Raw genomic sequence first — 24,499 nt, forward strand, 5'->3', positions numbered from 1 at the left:
AAACTGTCAGATAATATCCTGTGTAATTTCTATAAAATAAACAAAGATGAAATACCAGTCTATATCACAGACACACTCATTGTTAAAACTTCAGTTGTGAATTTCCTCCATGGAAATGGGTAATTCCAGAACATAGCATACATATTCCAGGAAATTATTCCAAAAATGATCCTCCATACATTCTTAAGTTAGATGCCATGGAACTAATCTGCAGCACATATAAGGATCACCTTAAATTTATATAGATGGACCTCTAAACCCTGATGATGGGACATCAGGAGCAGGATATTATATTCCAAAATACTGTATCAAAAAAGTTACTTCATACCATGTTCATCCTCTTCCGTCTCGACACTGAATTACTAGCTATTGATGCTGCTCTTCAGTGTGTTGCTCAAATTTCTGAAAAATCTATTTGCATACTTACCAACTACGAGGAAGTTATATTTAATATAATTAAATATGTGCCAAACCTATACGCGCATAGAATTATTCCACTTCAGAAACAAGTAAACTAAAAAAACTCCAAAAGGAAATAACATTTCAATGGATACCTAGTCGTTGTGTTATACCTGGAAACGAGAGTCAATAACGTTGCGAAATAGGCAACATATTTGCAACCAAGACATCTTCAAGTGATATCTCTATCCAATGCCTTTACTTCAGTAAAGTCTCATTTTATAAACATATGGACGAACAAGTGGTTCTCTTCTGAAAAAGGGAAAAATTTTACAGTCCGTTCAAAAGAAGCCCAAATGACCTGGAAATGTACAAAAATTGTCCAGATATATTCAAACATTTTTAACAAGAGCCAGAACAAGTCACATTGTCACACAATTTTACCTACATCGATTTCACCTTTCTGATACTCCTACTTGTCTGTGGAAGATCTGGAACACATTCTTCTATACTATCCAACCATTAATCACAAAAGAAGTAAAATAAATCATCAATGCCAATTGCAGAAAAGACAGCTCTGCAGTATACTGTATATTGTCTGTTATACAGACACATTTTGTGTTATAATATGATAATCAGAAAGCTCAAATGCTGTTAAGACAGAAATGTTTCAATGTTGTAAGCAATGTTCTTGTTCTTGTTCTTGTTTTAAATAATATACAAATACTGAAAACCGTTGCACTTATATTACTTCTCCACAAAAATATTTTCGTGGAAAAATAATACAAGTGACTTTAGGACCCTATTCTACCTAACTATTTTAGAATAGATAATTTCTATTTAGAAGTTAAAAAATATAGGTACCAACATATACAACTGTAAATTTACAGCAACATAGTCCCGTAACAGATTTTTTAATTTCCTTTTCAACTTCAAAGCCATTTATCTCAAAACTTACTAAATGTCACTTGTATCACTTGTATCACTTTGCTTCTGAGTGCCTCAATTATCTACGATTATCGCCTGGTCAAGTCTATTTACCATCAATTGATAGAGGTTGTTTTATTAGTTGTAGCATGTTCTGCTCTGTAGTTTACGAACTTTCAACAGTCGTGTATGAGCTTTGAGTGCGTGTTCAGTGTGGTTTATATATTTGTCCATTCGGAGAGTTAAGCAGTTAAAATGCCACCAGATCGCAAGTCATCACCTATAAAATTACGATCTTATGTGAGTATGGTAGATCTCTTGTTAGTATGAAAATTTGATAATATACTGACACTCTACATTATTTTGGAACATTTTTATAAAATTTTATTCCATATTTTACTATATATTTTGAGAATTTTTAGTCAATATGTATGTACATATTTAGCCATTTTTATTACATATAAATCCCAGCTCTGGTAATCACAGTTTTCGTTTCCGATCAGGAACAGAGAGATAACGATTTCACGTAATGCAACGCTCGGGTTGCGGGAAATGAAATCAAATCAGCATGTATGAATTTCCACATATGAGTGACTCGAAGTGCAACAGTCCGTATATTGCTCGCTTGTTGCATCCACACGTGATACTCGTCCACCCCGCCTCAACCCTCTTGACAATTAGGGTCACAAAGACTTATTTACCGGTCCTCCACATAGATATGAATCGTGACGTCACTCGATATTGAAAAGTTTTCTGAAGCTGCAGCACGCCTCCTCGATCTTCTTCTGTTCGCTGTTTCATAATTCGAGGGTACAAATAATGAAGAGCGATTTAAAAAAAGAGAGACGGCAGGATTAAGAACGACATTCAGAGCGACAACAGATTATATCGCCCACGATGATGCGTGGTTTAGATTAGAACATTATACGAGCAGCCAGCGGGGCAACAGTGAACCAAAGCACATGACGCAGACATTTCCACAGTAATCACTCTTCTTACATATCAATGTTCAAAACGAAACCTTCATAGCAATGGGCTGCAATATTGCGACTGTTATTTACGTGTACTGTAATTATGTAGGTCTATACAATATGATTGCTTATGCATTGATGAAAATTTTACAAGCATCTCAATGTGCAATATACAGTGAATGTTAATACAGTCTAATTCCTTAAGTTAGATAACAGAATTCAGTTACGTACAATTAATAAAATTACGGAGGGTTTAAAAATTAATTTGATATATAACTCTGGAAGATGTTACCAAGTTAAAGTTAACTACAAGTCTTACTTGAGCAACAAATTCTAACCGTTATACATAAAAATTAATTCTAATTTCTATTGAAAGAAATTCTGTCTTCATATTTTCCTTCTTCTTTACAACAATGCGCACATTTATTGATATTCTTCTTTTCAAATGTATATTTATTATGAAAAACACATTTTCCTTTACATGATTTCTGGAAGAATAATCGTAATGATTTTGCTAATTCATGTTTCCGTAAATTTTCAAACTTTCTCCAGCGCCTGTAAGAAATGATTACCGGCAACATCTTGTAACCTAGAAGTACTTATAAAGCATTCATTGGCTACAGACGTAAACATTCAAAGGAGGAATGATTTCCTAACGATTCATTACTAGACATCGGATTTTTAGGCACTAAAAATTGCAGTTTTAGGCGCCTAAAATAAGCTCAAAATTTGTAAAATTAGGCTCTATTTTAATGAAAATAGGCATTTTAGGCACATCAAGGTATCATACTTATTTCTTTCACTGAAATTTTTAGTTATACACTAAAATACGCACAAAAAAGTATGTTTAAACATTAAAAAAGAATACTATATTATATTTATAAACAGAGCTGCACAAATTTAATATATTGAAACTAATGAAATAATGATTATTGATATCAAGATTACTCATTTTAAGTTATTGAAATTCAATTCCATGCTCAGACTTTATTATAATTATCTGCACAGTACACCACCAGAATTTTTTCTAAATTCTCCACAGTTAACCTTTGCCTTTTGTCACTGAGAATCATTTTGAAAGCAGAAAAACTTCTTTCAACCGAAACTGATGTGAGAGGCGCAAATTTTAAATTAGGTACAATAGAAACATCAATACTTACTGGAACATTTACACTTTCCCCCGATATCACTCTTGATGCTTTTTCCAACAATGAAAATCCTACATTCTTATTTAATACGTTGTCCCACTTATTTTTAACTTTTTTCCCCAGTTTCGCCCAAAGCAGAATGTATGTTCACTTGAGCTTCCTTTACTATTGCTATTTGGCTACAAGGAGATTGTTTTTCAAGTTCTAATTGTTCAATGCTTGCAGGTATGAAAGAAAAGTTTGATGTTATGTAGGCAATATCGTTTTTCACTCGTGAGTCATTCAGACAATCTTTCACTGCTTTCACACACGCTGCACTATCAGTTTCAGGTAATTTATCAATAACTGTGACCACTTCTTTAAAATACTTAGAATAATACACCACTGACTGAATCCAGGTTCCCCATCGTGTAACAACCGGCTGAGGTGGGAGTGGGATATCTGGAAAGTTCTCTCTGAATATTTAAATCCTGGATGGGGCTTTACAAAAACATTTTTTTGGTGTTAGAAATAAACGAATTGACAAGAGGAAATTCATTCCGGATTGTTTCAGAAACCCTGTGAAGGCCATGTGCTAGACAGGCTACATGCGTGAGGTTAGGATAAAATGTTTTAAGAAGTGGAGCTGCAGCAACCATGTATGAGCCAGCATCAGTACAAAACAACAGAACTTTAGAATCGTCTATATTACCTGAGTATAAAGACTGTAGGCCTTTATTTACAAAATAAGCAATGGCTTGGCTATTCACTTTCGAAAGTTCCTTAACACATATGAGGTGTGGAATCGAAGGCCCATCAGGACTAAGTTTTCCTATTACCATATTTGCTATATACCTATTCATAGGATCTGAGGTTTCATCCACAGAGACCCATATGTAAGAATCACCTATATCCTCCCGAATGGAAGCTAAAGTTTCATTGTATATTCTGTCTAAGTAATTTTTTCTTAGGGTCGACTCAGATGGGATATTTTGTTTGCAGTATTTTTGTAAAAACTGTCTTAAAACCGGATTTTCAATTGCATTCCAGGGAATGTTAGCAGCAACAAACGCTCTGGTTAAATCAGCATAGAAATTGCTGCTGAGATTGGATGAAGTAGGCTGTGTTAGTAAAGTTTGTTGCAGTTGAGTTTTCTGCTGAGCTTTAGCCTTATGAGCCACTCCTTGCACATGCTGCTTTAGGTGGCACTTCTTTTCTTGCGAAATCTAAAAATGTAAAGTAAACTGAATTAAAATAAAATCCTAATTGTTGTATTGCCGTATTTCTATCACAAAGTTAGTGGGTTCGAACAATCAAAATTTTAATGACCTGCAAATACTTTAACTATCGGAATTTAAAAGGTTAAAGTGTAGTGGTCTTAAAAAGAATTATACCTCAGGATAGCTCAGTCAATGTATAAATATTATAGGCCTACTCATTAAAATTAATAGAATTTATATATTTCAACTATTGTTACATACCTGTTTGCTACAAATCTTGCAGAATATTATTTTTCCATCGTAAGTGAATTCTGAATATTCTGTTAGCCATTGCCGGATCAATGTAGATTTTGCACTTATATTTTTCGGCATTATCGCGTTAAACTTCACAGGAAAACGTCCTACTGCTCAAAACTTCTCAACACAAATAAGGTGAGGGAAAGAGCAACTGTTAACGAGCATTCAAATGAACCGTTGTTATTGAGATTCAATTGGACAAAAATACAAAGTTCCACTTATTGTTGCATTTCCTGGTAGTGTTAACACTAGGAGGGCCATTCTTTTAAATATTTTGTAACGGTTTACCCTACTAATTCGCAGTTTTACGACTTTTCATAAATATTTCAAAAACATTCTTTCTCCAAAAATTGTGATTTTATGACACTCTAAAGGGCAGTACAGCTAATAGGTTTCAGATCGAAAACAGTCATTTTTATAGTATAGTATATCTCTGAATCGGTAGCAGCACATGTTGTGATTGTTGCCTGCTTCAAAACTAAGGTTGGTTCTTTGTCGGCATTTATGCCTCCAAACATGTTAAATTCGGTGAAATCTATTGTGAGTGTCGTGAGATTCAAAACATTTTGTTTCCTTTATCAATGGTTTCATGGCCGGTGTGAAGCAAACTTTCCACTTTTTAAATGCCTTAAATTTCGCAGTGAATGCATGTATAAATTATAAAAAGTAAGAGTAAAATGCGAAACTTTACAGTGAGTTAGGCATTTTTAGGCGAATATTAACAAATTAGGCTCTAATAACCGTTTTAGGGCATTTTAGGGCACTATAAAACTCTTTGAATACCTTTCAATTTCCACGAAACACAAATATTAATAATTATTTTTACTTTTCTCCTAAAGAAACAAAATAGGCATTTGCCCTAGAATCCGATGTCTGTTCATTACACACATCAACACCAGTGATTAAGAATTGGATGGCATGATGTTTTTGCAGTATGTATTTTAGTACTTCTGTGGATAACTTCAGGCATATTACAATGTTGTTTGTGGATACATATTCCCACATATTATATTAATTATAATCTAGTAATTGCCATCTCAGTAAATATTTTAAAATCTTTGCTGTTATATTAATATGCGTCCTCATTTCTTAGTTATGATAAAGCATACTTTACGGTGATGTCTATATTTCAAATATAGATTCTAGTCTCTTCTCTTTTTTTTTTTTATAATACTTTTGATTGTTTAGCGAAACGTATAGTTGTATAGTCAACTTCCGAAGATAGGTTGGAACCTCGTGATCACTCATGAATTAATATAGGGCCTAAAATTGTGAATATTTACTTGCATCTTTTTCCATTAGCATATAGTCACAGACATGTACAATAATATTATCACCATCATTCTTCATCATGTTACGCAGACAGGCCGATCCAGCAAACTTCTTCTCCAACGGCCCGTAACTAAACACTTTTAAAGATATCCTATTTATATTTATGCAATTCTTGTCATATATCTGTATTCAGTTATACTTATACATGGGTCATTCGATAAATTAGTGGCAATAATGTCTGTATGTGGCACTATCAGAGATAAATAACGTAAGCTGATAATAACGAGAAAGAGGAGCACCTGATGTGTGTTATCTGTGAGTTTGAAGACAATTTCATTTGTAAGATATTTGTAGTGGGATTAATTTGTAATCTGTTATCTGTAGTGATCTAAAATGTTTCATATACGAACAAAGATGCTTCAATAACATTCAGATTGCAAGAGACAATAATGCCTTGCCTCTCAGAATACTTTAATTCAAATGTTGCCATTAATTTTCGAATGACCCATGTAGCCATTTATTAATTTTTCCAAGCTTCTTATTAGTCTTTCAATTTATTACTTGAAAAATTCTGTGAATTTTGTCTACAATACACAGACTGGTGTTCAATTTGCCAATGTATCTAATTATAATTATAATTATTTTCCTTAATGCTCTTACTTACAAATGGCTTTTAAGGAACCCGCAGGTTCATTGCCGCCCTCACATAAGCCCGCCATTGGTCCCTATCCTGAGCAAGATTAATCCAGTCTCTACCATCATATCCACCTTCCTCAAGTCCATTTTAATATTATTCTCCCATCTACGTCTCGGCCTCCCCAAAGGTCTTTTTTCCCTCTGGTCTCCCAACTAACACTCTATATGCATTTCTGGATTCACCCATACGTGCTACATGCCCTGCCCATCTCAAACGTTTGCATTTAATGTTCCTAAATATGTCAGGTGAAGAATACAATGCGTGAAGTTCTGCGTTGTGTAACTCTCTCCATTCTCCTGTAACTTCCTCCCTCTTAGCCCCAAATATTTTCCTAAGAACCTTATTCTCAAACATCCTTAATCTCTGTTCCTCTCTCAAAGTGAGAGTCCAAGTTTCACAACCATACAGAACAACCAGTAATATAACTGTTTTATAAATTCTAACTTTCAGAATTTTTAACAGCAGACTAGATGACGAAAGCTTCTCAACCGAATAATAACACGCATTTCCCATATTTATTCTGCGTTTAATTTCCTCCCGAGTGCCATTTACATGTGTTACTGTTGCTCCAAGATATTTGAATTTTTCCACCTCTTCGAAGGATAAATCTCCAATTTTTATATTTCCATTTCGTACAATATTCCCGTCACGAGACATTATCATATACTTCGTCTTTTCAGGGTTTACTTCCAAACCTATCGCTTTACTTGCTTCAAGTAAAATTTCCGTGTTTTCCCTACTCGTTTGTGGATTTTCTCCTAACATATTTACATCATCCTCATAGACAAGAAGCTGATGTAACCCGTTCAATTCCAAACCCTCTGTGTTATCATGAACTTGCCTAATGGCATATTCTAGAGCGAAGTTAAAAAGTAAAGGTGATAGTGAATCTTCTTGCTTTAGCCCGCAGTGAATTGGAAAAGCATCAGACATATCCTTAATGCTCTCTTAATTCAAATTAGTGTTCAGACCAAGCAACTGATCACATAATATCATGAGCCTTCACTCGTATTCTGTAGGTGTATTTTATATTTATTTAAACGAAAAGTAAGTAATATATTGCAAAACACATCAATTAACTCTGTTCTGCTGGCCTTGTTTTCCAAGAAGCGTACAACGTTTTTTGGTAGAAGTTAAAATTTTCCAAGTAAAGTTCACACTCCATTGAAAGTATAATTATTTCAAGGTTAACAAGAGAAAACTGGTCTGCATATCCCTCCAAGATTCTGCAAAGAATCACAGTTTCAGAGAGTTTACCAACGTCCACCCGAGCTGGCCCCATTGCGCCACTCTTGCATGCAGCAGGGCTCGGGTATTTAAAATCCTCTTATGGAGGCGAGAAATGTATTGAAGTGGTCCATATAGAATTAAGTGCGGGGTCTCCACATGAACAGCTGGATATCTGATCCCTACTGAAGCACCTCAGCTGCCGGGAGCGAGCGCGGTAAACACTGACGCTATTAACATGACAGCTGAGCTGCTGTCTGTTCAATTTTCAACAACGAATTTAGACTTATTGGAAAATTCACAAACATGAAGTTCTTACGAGTAAAGAGGAAGAGAATTAAATCAAATAAGCGAATCTTTTTAATCAGAAGTATATACAATAAACAATGGAAAATTGACTCTAAACATATCTATAGGCCTAATATAATCTCCACGAACTAAATCCAAAGGTAAAGGCAAAAACGTTGTGGTATTTCTTTAATCTGTTTGTAACTGGATGTTAATAAAATACTAATCACAGGCAAATAACATAGAAAGACCTCCAACACAATTAATACATTCGAGAGCCTACTGAAATTTATAAGCGAATGTTAGAGCCAATTATAGCAAAAATCGGAACTATATCCCGTTACACAGCCCGATCGGTATTATAGATACCAGTAATAATAATAATAATAATAATAATAATAATAATAATAGTAATAATAATAAATGTATTATTATTATTATTATTATTATTATTATTATTATTATTATTATTCTGGCATTTAGTATTTTTCATCTTACTCCCAAAAGAAGCGCGTAAAGATTATTTTATCAGTTTAATGAAATGTTTACCCACAATATGCATATCAATCACATGTTTTTTGGTTTGCATATGAATATAATGGGTGAACATTAAACTTAAAACCAATGACAAAACATTCCTTCTGTTCAAAACAAGGCTTGCGTTTATTAGATTCAAACGTGGCTATATTGTAATTTTGTATCCGACTGGAATTCTAAATCGATTAGACTATACTGAAAGACTATTTCATATGTCAATAATAATATCAATGTCATAAAACTGGAAATTCCGTAAATAATGGTTATTAATATCTGTTTAAAATTGTCAGTTTGGCAACACTTATAACCAGTATTTTCCCTTCATTCCTATCGGAATGTGGGGGGGGGCGGCGGTACGATCATCCACTCCTCCTCTTTATCTTTCTTATATTGACTGCTTTCGCCAGGTGGACGGCACATTGGAAGGATTGGATGTGCGCAGTGGAAGACTTTTAGAAATGAATAGTGTGAATTTGTAAAACAAATATAATTAACAATAATAAGTAACAATGTACATAAATGGAAAATGAAATAACAATAAATATGAAATAGGCGAGTGAAAATAGGACAAACTAATCTAAAATGATATCCCCAGGATATGTAAATCATGTAAGTATCACAAGGCTGAAGCCAACACACTTATAAGTGATAAAACAATCTAATATGGCGGTCTCTCGACAATCAGAGACTAACCTACTAGCCATATGTTCATGAACCACTCTTTATATATATATATATATATATATATATATTAATTATCTGAGTATGAATCTGAACACAACACCCACCCAGCACATTAACTTAATACATGATCCATTCAACCATAGATACCACTCAATCTGAGTAACCAAACTATAAATACATGTACACTCAATAAGAGAGAAACTCTACCCAGCATAAGGCATTACATGACTGATCACTATACATTACCCATTGCACATATTGCTCACATAAACTGTCCAAATTGCACTAACACAAATCTCTGCACTTTACAAAATGAACACCCAACGGAGAGAGAGAGGGATGGAGACTGATACACGTAGTAAGTAACGGACGATAATTTCCATCTCAAGGATCATTTAAATAGCAAGAAACTCGACGCACATGATAACAAAATAGCGGCGAAGGAAACCAACAATCAAATGGAGCAGGGAAAACACTAAAACAATATGTGAGACCGTAACCGCTGCTCTATCATTCTAACCGTCTCGGAACATGAACTCACGTTTCAAATCATATCTCATTACATAATCCCCAAATACCATTTACCTCAAACACATATATCTCACAAATATGTTACTCAATGCAAATACTAAAACTTGCCCCCAAGACGTATCACTAGCAAGCGATGTATCAAACTACGATCCACTAAAATCCCAAACACACACGACGCAATTTAACTACCCTACTGATCTATCTCCAGCACATACAAAGCCCGAGTCACGTTGTCTATATCTGCCGCGTACCAAAATCCTAAGTCTTGTAAAATGTTTCTGCCGCGTACCAAAATCCTAAGTCTTGTAAAATGTTTCTGCCGCGTACGAGAGCTTGAAACTGAGCCAACTGTTTCCGTGTATCTCCCGCGTACGAGAGCCTAAGTCTTGTTAAGTGTATCTGCCGCGTACCGGAACCCGAGTGACGCTCCGTGTATCTCCATTAAAACAGGTAAACTCTCTCCCCCTCTATCCTGGTGAGACGTAATGAACCGGCCAATAGGGTTATTTGGAAAGAACAAATGAAGGGATTGATAGCGCTATCTATACTGTGACGTGTGAGAGCGCTCTGACGGATGAAGTGACGTACTAGGTGAACGGCCGTGGTCGTGGGCACGGCTCAGGAACAAGCTAACAAATCTCCAACCCCAAAGCTGCAAACAAAGGAACCTCTATAAGGATACACCTTGCATCATAAGAGTTAATCCCCCTTGATATTGAACTCCCTCTTAATTTGCTGGAAGAATGATAAAATATTTAACAAGTTACAGATAGATTAGGTTAGATTGTTTAGACCGTTTGACTAATAATTGAAGGTTAGCATGCGATATATATTAGAGTTTCAACCAAACAAGCTACTGCCTGAGCCACAATGAGTAACTAATATTTATAATATTCATTTTTGTTTTTTTTTTCGACACTATACCAAGTGTGGGGTTATTTAGCGTCGATGGAATTAGTGACAGCGAGATAGTATTTGGCGATACGAGACCGAGGATTACTCGACATTTACCTTACGATTGGGGAAAACCTCAGAAAAACCCAACTAGGTAATCAGTCCAAACGGGAATCGAATCCGCTCCCGAACGCAACTCCGGATCTGCAGGCATGCGCCTTATCCGAGCTAGCGTCTGAATGAGATGAAGGTGATAATGCCGGTGAAGTGAGTCCGGAGTCAAGCACCGAAAGTACCCAGCATTTGCTCATATTGGGTTGAGAGAAATCCCCGGAAAAAAAACCTCAACCAGTAACTTTCCCCGACCGGGAATCGAACCCGGGCCACCTGCTTTCGCGGCCAGACACGCTAACCGTTACTCCACAGGTGTGGACTTTCAAGTTTGTTTTATGATTATTATTATTATTATTATTATTAATGGAGCACATCGGAAACTGGAGTATGCTATCTCACGAAATCTGTCTAAAACACAGCCTCTGCTTGCCACAAATTTCACTTAGTTTACTATTTCACATTAGTGAACGTACAGCGCACGTACAGCTTTAACTCTGCCTAAAACTCACGGTCGTGGCTTGAAATCCCGCCTAGAACGTGAAAATTTTTGTCCGGTCAATGAGATATACAGTATTATCTTTTCTTGACGTCCTATGGTATTCTGAATGCTTATTTTACGTCACGGTATGTGGTGAAATGTTTTTTAAATTATGGTTTATTTAACGACGCTCGCAACTGCCGAGATTATATCAGCGTCGCCAGTGTGCCGGAATTTTGTCCTGCAGGAGTTCTTTTACATTACAGTAACCTCGAGGTGAAGCGGGTTATGGGTATCTAAAACCGTCGATACGTAAGTAGGCCTATCCTATTTTATTTCGTATTCACTATTAACCTGTCCGCTCCTTGGCTCTGTACGCGCTTTTCATTAAAGATGTAAGTAGTTCGATTCCCGGAGTGGGCAAAGACTTATATTCCGTTTATGATACTGGTGTTTGTCTCTTGTCATATGTTGTCTTGTGTTGACTTAATGGTGGCTCTGTACCGTGCTGACCACACTACCAGGTAGGCCAGCAATGTATGTCTATCAAGAGTTGGTCCTCCTCCACATCGCACTAAATTAGACGGAGTTTCGCAACAATAGACCAACCGACAATTTGAAAAATATATATATATATATATATATATATATATATATATATATATATATATATTTGCACAAATCTACTGATGGCAGGCTAATTTAACTCGGAAAAATCAAGAATGCTATACCTGATTTTTTCTGCTATTTATAAGCAAAAGTTAATTAATTTTATTTATTTATTTATTTATTTATTTATTTATTTATTTATTTATTTATTTATTTATTTATTTATTTATTTATTTATTTATGTGTGTTTGTTTGTTTGTTTATTTATTTAGCTTTGAAATATTAATTCAACTGTTGGTCTCTTATTAAAAATCGGTTAACCTTTTTTGATATTATTTGTGTTATTTTTTATAATAGTATGAATGTTATAGTATTTCTTGAATAAAGCGTTTTATAAAAAACAGATTTATTTCAATGGCCAATATCTCGAAACAGGTTTTTGGCGCTTGGTCTATTATTGCGTAACTCCGTCCAATTGTAAGTAGATATCACATTCGGGAGTAAAATACAATTCAGAAAGAAGAAAATATTCATGTTTAATTAATCGTTAATGCATTATTCGATACACACGTTTGGCAACCCTCCACGTGTGAAGCGCGCTCACGTGTCGTATGCGTGTCCACAATTGAGGCTGAATTGCGGCTCACACAAAAGGCGAGCGCTACATTATCCCGTGTCAACCGCAGCGGGGCAAGTTTTAAAACTTATTAGAGCGAGCTCACCGGTGCCCTGATTGGCTTAGATTTGTTGATGTTGTTGTTCCATTATCAGCGGGTTCTGTCCACCGCGACACTAGTTAAGACCCCGAGTGCGTCTTCATCCTGTCTGCCCCTACGGAGTAAACAGGGATTCTCCATGAAACTGGATATTTTAGTGTTAGCGATGTTTCACAAAGTAAACACTTCCTACAGAGTGATTGACAAGTAACTACCTACTTTTGAATTGCTACTGCCACCGAGCGAAGAGAGAAATTACATTTTGTCCTTTCACTATTGATATAAACATTAATATTTCCAGTTCCGTTTGTCATTCAAATAAGAGAGGAAGTTAGATTTTTTTCAATACGAAAGAAACCAGTTACAGATTTTCACGAATAGGCTACTACACACACTCCTACCATTGAACAGTTACTTTTTTGCGTGTCATCTGTCTTATGTAGCCTCTTTTCTAAATTACTGGATAGCTCTGTTGGTAGAGCTACTGACTGGAAAGTCCTCGGTTCAATCCCAAGTGGTGCCGGGACTCTTTCGTTGCTAAAACTTCCAGAATGACCCTGGAGTCCACTCAGTCTCCAATAAAATTGAGTACCTACGTAGTTACCTTTCTCGATCTTAAAAAACGGTCTGAATAGTGCCGACCACACTACATTATTCTAGTGTCGAGATCATGAAAGAATGGACTTCTACCACCACGCCATACGTCTCCATGGAGTCTAATGGACATAGTTTACCTTTTCTAAACTACTGAAATTGTTTTCAAATACAATATAATATATCTAACATGTCAATTATTAATCCGAAAAGTATGCACGTGAAATATTAAATTTTTTACTCAGCAATATCTAAAGTTACGTTAAGAAAGCACAAAATGGCATTTATCCGTCATCTTACCACAAGAAATATTGTCGGATGAAAAACTACATAAAATGTTAAATATATTTTCTTCAACCTCTTTACAGTAATAATAATTGTTACGAAATAATAATCCATTATCTTAATTCGAAAACTTCTTCAAACAACAATGTTATGAGGTATAAAACTGCATAAGAAATTACTAACAATATTATCATCAAATTTATGCATATAGAGTGTTAGTTGGGAGGCCGGAGGGAAAAAGATCTTTGGGGAGGCAGAGACGTAGATGGGAAGATAATATTAAAATGGATTTGAGGGAGGTGGGATATGTTGATATCCCGCTGATAATAGAGACTGGGTTGGTCTTGCTCACGACAGGGACCGAGATGGCGGGCTTATGTGAAGGCGGCAATGAACCTCCGGGTTCCTTAAAAGCCAGTAAGTAAGTATTATCATCATATTTATAACTTCCTTCTTCCACGATCGGGAGTGAATATCGGTTTCTAGGTTACCAAAATCGGGAGAGAAATATAACTTTTTCTTCGTTAGAAGCGCTACTATTAAATATAACTAGTGGCTTGTGTAGCAAATGCTGCAAACTAAGTCCATAAGAAATTCAAATAAAAATTATTTAGATTTATTTTTAATGAAGAATACCAGACATTTTGAAAGTTATTTGCTTCCATAATAATGAAACATACTCCCCTGAAATTTTTTTATGCCAAATAATTTTCCTTGAACCTATCCGTCTTCAGTTCGTCAGTTTCAATGCGAAATCGCAAGTAACAATGTCAGGACGATCAGTGAGTTTTTCATGTGGGAGTAATGAAGTAGCTATTTCAGGTCATTGCGGATTGTAGGTGAAAGTTAAGAAATGTAAGGTTTGTCATGCTTTGAACAAAATACTTAGCATCTTGGTACAGCTTCTGCATGTTTCGTGAACTACCCTGAAATGTAGAGGGCAGAATCACTTTTTCCCCCACTAAGAGATCTTGCTGAGGTGATCAAGAGACTACAAAATCTTGTAGGCCTCTTATTTTATAAGTAATACCTTTTGGTCTTTTCTTAGGAATTATAATTTTTGCGCTTCCTCCAGACAATACTGATCTACCAAATACTGCTGGATTAATTTGTGTAACAATGAATGTTATCCGGTATATTTTCTGTAATATAGGCTGTTGTAAGTAATCTATTGCTGAGATGCGGAAAATGAGGCGAATGATATGTCAGAGTTGTAGAATCTTATATGCGCCCTAAATAAAATTGTCCATCGTAAATCGTTAGCATTTCAGTGTTTCATTCGTTGCTGGTTGCGGGAAATAAACTTACTCATCACGGTAGCAAGAAGTGAAATGGCATGCTATTTTCCCTACAACAAAATATGCTTGGCAGCGATCACAAATTTAATATATTAAACCAAAGAAATATTAAATTAATTTTTATGCAGTTTAAAGACGCAGCTAAAATAGGAAGCATGACTCAATTACTACCAAAGAAAATTAGAGAATCAGACATCATATACATATCTATACCACGCTGCCATTAAGTATATGAAAAAGACCCACATAACTTGATTAATAACTATAAAAGTATTTCATTTTTAATTACAATATTGTTACCTTACGTAAGTTTTATAGTTTTCAGTAACATACATATGGCCGTTACTCAGTAAATTATAAAAATGAAGATTCTAATATAAAATATTCTTTCTCTGCGTCTTTAAAGCCCCAAAAGGTTTCACTTTCATATCTTCAGTATAATATCATTATGTGTTGCATTAACTATAATAATATTTCATTTTTAATGGTAATAATGTCATCAAACATTCTTAAGTTTTGTAGTTCTTAATATCCAATACACAGCTGTAGTCAGAAAACTACAGACCAGGGAATCAGACCTGTAAATTATTTTTATAGGCCTACGTTATCAAAAATTTACACAAATGAAGATCGACATATTGGCATTATGATGTGAAAGAATCTGAGCCATCTGAACTCTATGTCAGCAATCCTGTAGGTCATGGCCTTCGTGTAATAGTCTATTGTTTATTGTATTGTGTGTTTTGTTTTATTCTGATATGCAATTAATTAGTTCTCAAAACTGACGAAAGATGGATTTTGGAAAATAGGAAAATGATGTAGGAAAATCGACATTTCACTGAAAACTACTATTTTTCTGAAAAACTTTGGGTTCCAAGCTTCAAAATGAGGGGTCATTTATTGAAATCCGTTCAGCCGTTTTCCCGTAATTTCCATTACCAGTTCAAATTATATATAGATGTACCATAATAATAAAACAATTAAACATATCAATCGTTGTTGTTATGACATTTCCTTTTCATCTGTGCATATACGCTCAATAAAATAGTTCCGACGAACTTCAATAAGAATTTCAGAAATAAAATGCGACAATGTATTCCCAGTCGTGAAAAAAAAATAATATAGGCCTATGTATTCACCACGAGATCGAAACACAATTTTTCGCTCGATACATTTGTAGTCCTCGAGACAAATCTCTCAGGCTACAATCATGTACCTCGGGAAATAACATGAGTTTCTCCCCCTTAATGTAGCCTATATTTATACGCGTAGTATAGGTCTACTATTTTAATTGGTTTTTACAACGCTTTACCAACTGATATGGTTATCTAGTATATCAGTGAGATGAAGGTGACAATGCCAGCGAAATGAGTCCAGGGTCCAGCGCCGAAAGTTATCCAGCATTTACTCTTAACGGGTTGAGGGAAAACACCGAAAAAAGTGCCAAATTAGTGGATTGGCAGAATGGAAAGTTTTAACACAAATACCACAGATTGAAAGAAATTTCCAAAACACGAAACAATCTCAAATCAAGCAAAATTTAACTATCGTCATTCAAAACTGCCAAATGCAAGTTTGCTCAAAAATATGCCTATTTCGAAAAAAGTCGGTGGTAGAGGAAAATAAATAATATAAAACGTAGCACTGAAAACTTTCCAATTCACATAAAAGTGTTATCTTTGTAACTAAACAAAAATTTACCATAATGAGATCTTTTTGTCGGAACTCGGGGCACGATATCAAAACTGACAGCCCAGATTTTAAAATACTTTGGTCTAGATAATATATTGTTACAAGACATAAGCCTAAAGGCTCTATAGCAATTTTTAAACATTATTTATATAGCATAGCCAGATATAAATATTTTATTTGTTTCTTTTTAATTGTTGTTACGAAGTTTTGCATGTTGTTTTACTGTTTTGTAATTGTTAATTTATTCTTCCTCAGCATTTAAGTCAGGTTAAGGTATTCATTTTATTAATTTTCTTGTTTGTACCTTTTGTTCATTATTATTATTAAATATCCGCGGAAAAGAACCCTAATTCACCAAGCGGTATGCTAGGGTTTTAGTTTTTTGTTATGGGTAAACTACTTATCTATACTATTTATTTTGACATAGATAATGGTGAAATATGTATCTAAAGTCTTTTAAAGATGAAGTTTAGCAAGTCTATAAATTGTCTGTAGCAACAGGGTTTTTTTATTACTTCACATATTAGGTACCTATTCTTTATGATAACTTCTCCTTGTAGAAGAAGAAGAAGAAGAAGAAGAAGAAGAAGAAGAAGAAGAAGAAGAAGAAGAAAATAATTATACGGTTTACTGATCCTAATCCGTAGATCTATTAAGCATTTCTGAATGAATATTTCAATTGACGTCGGAATCTACTTGCGTCAAATGGAAGTATGGTTTAATATTTCGTAGTACAGTAGGCCTATGTACTCTATTTAACACATATGTAATAAAAATATTTAGTTGGTGTGTTTCATGAGTTTCTTTGAATCCTTTATTTTCCTTAAAACTAAATGCACTGATGCTACGAAGATTAAGTATTTTTTCTCATTATTACATTTTAGGCCTAAACGATTTTTTTGTTTTACGATATTGCGAATATTATTTCTGTTAAAAAAATTTATTCTGTTCAGATACAGTGGCGGAAAAGTATCTTTTAGTGTCAGAGATAATTAAGCAAAAGTAAAATAATTTATATGACAACAGAATTAGAGACTTTTGTTTATCGATCGTTGTTTACAAGCAACTGAATTAAATTAACTACCGGTACATTAGCTCAGTTCGTTAATAGAATTAATGGAAAACACATTACCTATAAAGCTGAAACATAGCGAAATCAGATGTACTTATGTTTAAGTTGTTTATAAACATTTTTCAGCTGAACAGGTTTTAGAAACTAAAGTTACTGTTATTACGGTACCGTAGAAGCGGCAACTGATTTCGCGCTAACTGTGCTAAAAGTATAATAGAAAATGTCTCTGAGATTGCGATATGAGAAAGGTGTTCATAGGAGGACTGCCTGAAAGGCGGAATTCATTACTTCTGATTTCCGGATGATAAACGAGCATGACAGCTAGCAGAGTTGAATTTTAACAATGACAAAAAAAGTAGTCTGTAAATTTTGTCATAATCTAATATTCGGCATATTGGTTTAACTTCGCTTCCGAATTAAGAATTTTTATCGCCTTTACAAATCCATTTCTCTCTTACAAGTTCGAAACCTCGAACTTCGAACCTAATGGTAACATAGTCACTCGAGCACACTTAAGAGAGAATATATGCCAACAATACAAACAACTTTACAAGACTACAGCTTAAAACAACTCAGAAAATTTTAATACAACGAATACCGATATATTTCGTATAGTTTCCGTAAAACCATTCTTTCAGATGGATCTAGGATTTGTTAAAACTCTTGTTACCCATTCACCTGATATTTACATATAGTGCACAAAATTATATAAATTGGTACAGGTCAGAGAATGTATCCTAATTTAATAAGACTCCTACCTAGCTTTGCATGTACTTCATCTTGGGAAGATTTTGTTATCGAAGGGGCCTCACCAACATTTCCAATGCTATAAAATGTTTCTGAAAATAATTCGAGCATGTAATGTTTTGGTCGTCAAAAAAGTAGAGTATCTCCTACTCCAAACAGATAAAAATTAGAATAGTACAATTCTTCTCCTTCGCTTTCACGCTTTTGCCTGCCTCGGATTTACAGATACTTAAGTATTTTCCTGGTCTGCTCTTATATCGCTTATTCTTTGAACTGTAGTAAGTAATCTAATCTTTTCTGTTATGAGTAGATAAAAGTTCCATTCAAATCTTTTAATCTGATTTATTGAATTTATTTGGTGTTATTATCTTATATCTTTATATCTACATAAGAATTTCTTCTTGGCTGCCTACATTTAATATTTTTCATTTCCTACTGACACTCATGATTTGCTCTACAATTCATTACCACTGTCATATTTTTAATTACTAATGACACACCCAATACACATAAAATTGTATCTTTATCTGAAGTACAGAACTATCTTAAGCGAACAGAAATTTTTCAATTAAAAGTTATAGACTAATTAAGCTTGCTATATGATATTTTGTTAATGTAATGGAAAAACAAAGGCAAATTCGTCCTTCTCTCATGATCTTTTCAGATATCTTTTTTCCTCGCTCTAAAACTATATCTTACGACGATCATTTTGTATTGCGCGATTGAATGCAAGACTTCAAATTGGATAGTGTAAATCAGATCTCATGGACCCGCCCGAAATGCAACGCCCTGTATTGATCCATCTATCACGGTCCTTGTTGCAAGAAGGGCTTAATGGAGTTTAAGAGCTCTTAGCTCGAGCTCTGGGTTGTGAATTATGCAGCATTGAGTGAAATGTCTGTGCAGGGAAATGAAGTCCGTTTGACAGTTGAATGTTCCCAGACAGGTTTGAATTGAGTGCTCAATCATGTTCTCAATGTTCTTCCCATATTCTACTTTTTTTCAAGATTCAACTTAGTGAATCAATTTCAATATTATATAAGCGTAACAAATTGTTCGTATTTGGTATTATGGTAATTTCCTCCAACTCTTTGTGAGAATAAAATTATAATAAATATAAAATTATTTTCTTTCGTACAATTTCTTCTCTCATTTTATAAATGTCCACTGGTGGTGGTGGTGGTGGTGGTGGCATGGGTCGGTGACGACGGCGACGATTGTGATGCTAGTGTTTGTAGTGCTAATCGTTGTTTTATAAGGTTATTTGACGATGGTGTACCAACTGTGGTTATCTAACGTCGTTGTGGAGGCATGTTATTTGGCGAGATGAGTCCGAGACTCGAAATAGGGTACTTAAAATTCTCCTTGCAATTGGAGAAAACCTCGGAAATAACTTAGCTAAGTAATTAGCCAAAACGGATTCGAACCCACGCATGCCCGTGCACAGCCTCAGATATTCGTTTGGTTTATGGTATAACACAAGAATCAATGGTGGTGATGGTCATGATGCGGAACGGGAAATTATTGCTTTTCAGAGTGATAAACCATCCACCAACGTCTTTAGACGAAGTAAAATAAACACATGAACATTATGTTCGAATATTGTACTCGTACTTCATTGGTATAGTAGCATTACGGATAAAATTTGTACTTCTCCTTACCAACTCAGAAAGAAATGGGAAGACAAATATTTGTATCTATGTAAAGTAGGGGACATAAATAGTTAAGCGACTAGAGTATTTTGTAAGTGAAAGAATGTCATACTACGCATGCTCCGAGCCAAAAGTTCGCTTCATACGATGACGAGATATTCGCTTCACTTTTCTGTTTGGATATTACATAATCTACGCTAGAAGGAATTAAAACTGTAGCCTTTTATAAACAGCGCAATAATTATGTATATCCCCCACTATACATATACATCTCACGGGCTAACCATCTCCTCCTGGTCGGTTTCCCTTATACTGGGTGGATTATGATAGTTCACGGATCCGAACCTTTTAAACATGAACAGCTATTTTCCAAAATATGTTTTACTCTGTGGGCGCCAAGTATCTGTGGAGGGTTTTAGAGTGAGTGTATGTGTAGGTAAGTGTTCGTGTAAGTGTAGTGCTGGGAGTGGGTGAGAATGAAGATGAAGATGAAGATAAGGAAGGGAGAGGGAGAAACCTGGTGCCGGAAATAGTCTACTTTTGTCCAATAGTACCAATAGCGCCAAGCTTAACGTCCCCTTCCGACGGACGAATCACCGTCAACAGTGACATTTTGCCTTCTCTTCATATATACTGTAGAGAAATTTGGGATTTAATCCAGGCATATTTGTGTACAATCTAGTAATTAGAAGTTGTGCACAGCCACCTCTTCTAGTCCCGAAGTAGAAATTTTATACGAAAATCTCTAACCCTACCGTGAATCGAACCCGGGCGGCTAGTCTGGGGACAGACGCGCTACCATAGAGCAAGCTCGGCGGACTGAGATAAAAGGTAAATGTGTGTTTACTTTGTAACGCCAGTTTATCTGCTGCCAAGAAAATAAACATCGTGAGATACTTTAATACAGTTACAGCTCTTTTAATGAAAGTTTTCCTGTGGATTCAGAAATTAGAAAAAGAGGACTCAGTGATTTGAAGGCCAAGCTGAAAGCGGAAGTCAGATTTACCAAAAGCAATCAATAAATGCAACAATTTTCCCCCTTGAAAATTTATCGTATATTGAAAAGGGAGATTGAAGATTGTCAAATAGTTGAAGTCATGATTACTGCTTTGAAATCACTGTTATATGGTTCCAGCAATAAAACAACAAATTACTTCTGCTATCAACGAAGTGCAGCTATCGAATAGAACGGTTATAAGACCAAACAATACTCGACAAACATTCTGTTATTTATCAAAGGAAACTATTTAAAAATATATAAAATTACAAAATATAAGACAGGCGCCTAATATCTGTTAAGAGGGCGCCATGGCGCCGTGGTCACCACGTTGCCGACCCCTGAGATAGCCCAACAAGTAATGGAGTACAGAACAGTAAATAACACCTATAATTTCTAAATTATTGCAACACAGGCCTCTGAGAAAGAAAAAAAAAAGAAGTGGAAAAGACTAAAAAAAATGCAGATAATGATGAAACATGATTTGCGTATTTATATAATGTTAATTTCACTAACGTATGCAATCGGTTCTCATATTGTGAACTTGCAAATGTTGTTCATATAAAAGACTGGACAGCTAGCTCAAATAATTGACCAATTCGCATGGATATCAAAAACAACTTATTGTGAGTTACCTTTCTTGCGTTACTATATTGCGTTCCGTCCTCTGTACAACTTCAAGACAGCCTGGAATGTGACCTCTGTCATTGGTTGAATAGCAATTATCCTTCCCGGCAAGTGTTTACATATCCTGTCAGACATTATTGAACAAAGTATAGATAGCGATGCACTCCAGTCTCCCTAAAGATGAAACCAGAAAGAAGTATTGAAATGTTTAATATACTTCGTAATTAGATCCGAATAGACATCCTATACTTCGTTCCAAAATGTTTGACAGGAGAAGTAAACATTGCCGGCAGAGGAGGAGAGAAGTAGAATTGATATTCAACCAATGGCAGAGGTCTCATTCCATGCTTGTCTTGACATTGGGAGAAGGTAGAACGCTTCAGACCGCCCAACTTAAAGTCAAGCGTGGAATGAGATCTCTGCCATTGGCTGAATATCAATTATACTTCTCTCCTCCTCTGCCGGCAATGTTTACTTCTCCTGTCAGACATTATGGACCGAAGTATAGACCAAATATGTTACAATTCAGTCACCATGATGAAATTATCAATATTTAATATTTACAGTTATATGCATATCTATGTCAATCTGGAGCTCATTTTACACTTTCAGATGACTGTAAGATCGTAAAAATTATAATTATATCGTAGGTCTATTTAAACTGTCTTATAACATATCCATTCTAAATTTAAATCTAAATCAAATATTACTGTAGTCGCCTTTTATTTCTTTTATACGCTATTACATATGAACGTCTAACGCATTCCACGTTTTCTACCTTGTTTCCTGCTTCTTCGTCTAAGGCAATGATTTCCGAAGTGCGGGCCGCGGCCCCCTTTGGGGTCGTATAAAGAGCTGAGGGGGAGGTCGCGAGATCATTTATAAAATAAAACAAAAAATGTCTTAGTATGCCTGACATATTTATGTTGTATTCAGAAACATAAACGAAATTGAACATAAAAATAAAATAAAAAAGTTTCAGTAGTTTTAGCTAAAGTAAAAAATAAGTAATGCTAAAAATGTGTATGTTTTTGAGAAAGTAACTTCTCAAATCTTCGTTCTGTATTCAATATGCACACAATTGTATCATTTCCAATTTCAAGGAGATTTGTTTTGATGAAAATCGTAGACTGGAAACTTCAATGGCATAAATATGAGTTTGCAAATGCTATCAAAACAGTAAGAACTTCTTTTGCAAACTCGAAGGTATTCTTACATTCTATTGATGTAAAAGTAACCTACGCTGTGAAAAATATACTTTTAACCTTCCGTCAGTAAGCACATGTTTTAATAAGTCTCTTCCTTTATACATAATTTGAGCCAGTTGAATGCAACTGTTAGAAACGGATTCAGTATTTATCTGTCACTGTTATGATTGTTTTGAATTTCTTCCGGAAGATATTCAAAAAGCTGTAATTTAAAATTGTGCAAAGTTAATTGTATGTCTGCAAAAAAAAAACTAAGAATTTGTCGCGTCATACGATCCGTAGATAAATTTTCCGTGAATTCTTTAATGCACTGGAATGAATCAATTTTCTTTTCGTCCAGTCTACCAAAAAACAAGTCTCCTTATAAATCCATCGATTTTAACTCTGGCTATTATGTTAATACCTTGGCTTCGCAAACTACTATTTCAAGTGTGTATATCAGAAAGGAAGGCCAGTCTAAGAAGCCAAAAAGAATTGAAAAATAGGTTTGCGTATTGCAATTTCTCATCTTGCAAGGATCGGCACATTAGAAGTTGGGTGGTATCTACTGGTTTGAGTAAAATTATCGTTGTTCTCCATCTTACAGGCATTTTTACTGGTATGATAATGGAAGGTCGCAAATAAATGTCTCACCAAAAAGTGGGTCGCACCTTCAAAAGGTTTGGGAACCACTGGTCTAAGGTATTATAAGCAAACATGAATTCTCAATCGAGATGTTAGGTTGAAATCTTCAAAACAGAAACTTTTTGTGGGGCGAGGAACAGCTGGTCGATAATTATGTATTTTACTCATTTTAATTCTACGATATGAGAGCTCTGGTTTTACTTCCTTTCCGAAGGAAGCATCATTTTGTTACCCCTACAGCCATATTAGGATCTATTGGAATAACATGGTAACCATTAGACCACAGGAAAAAAAACTTTAACATAGCTATTACTCGAATTCCTATATTATCACCATACTGAACACGTTAATTCTGGAAATTAGTCTGTGTGAACGTTTGGTATATTCGAACTCGATGTTATATTTTGCAGTGGGGATGTTAGATGAAACAGAGATGGACACAGAAAATATAACTCAGGAGAAGGGATGATGAACACTCTCTCGCCCCTAATTGCATGTGAAACAACTACCATAGTACCACGTTGCTCTGCCTGCCTGTCAGCAATTAAGTCCCTATTATCTGGAAGAGCGGTATACGAGGACAGAAGAGAGATAAAACACGGAACCCATGTCTTCCTTACTGTTCACCTGTTATTGTTGGAAAGATTATGCAATAGGCATAATGATAGATGAAAATCTCTTTGTAAAGTTGGTTGTAAACTATGAAGTAAAAGAA

The 24,499-nt window shown here is 35.1% G+C and overlaps 1 long non-coding RNA gene across 1 annotated transcript in view; it reads left to right on the plus strand.

Annotated features, from left to right (window-relative positions):
• The first annotated feature begins 1,521 nt into the window (after positions 1-1,521).
• Positions 1,522-24,499, plus strand: part of LOC138711957 (uncharacterized) — a 76,966-nt gene continuing 53,988 nt past the window's right edge. Inside the window, exon 1 of the long non-coding RNA XR_011335548.1 lies at positions 1,522-1,626. This is a non-coding gene — a long non-coding RNA (uncharacterized lncRNA). The remainder of the gene's footprint in view (positions 1,627-24,499) is intronic.

The sequence above is a fragment of the Periplaneta americana genome, chromosome 13, assembly GCF_040183065.1.
Source record: "Periplaneta americana isolate PAMFEO1 chromosome 13, P.americana_PAMFEO1_priV1, whole genome shotgun sequence".
Taxonomy (NCBI): domain Eukaryota; kingdom Metazoa; phylum Arthropoda; class Insecta; order Blattodea; family Blattidae; genus Periplaneta; species Periplaneta americana.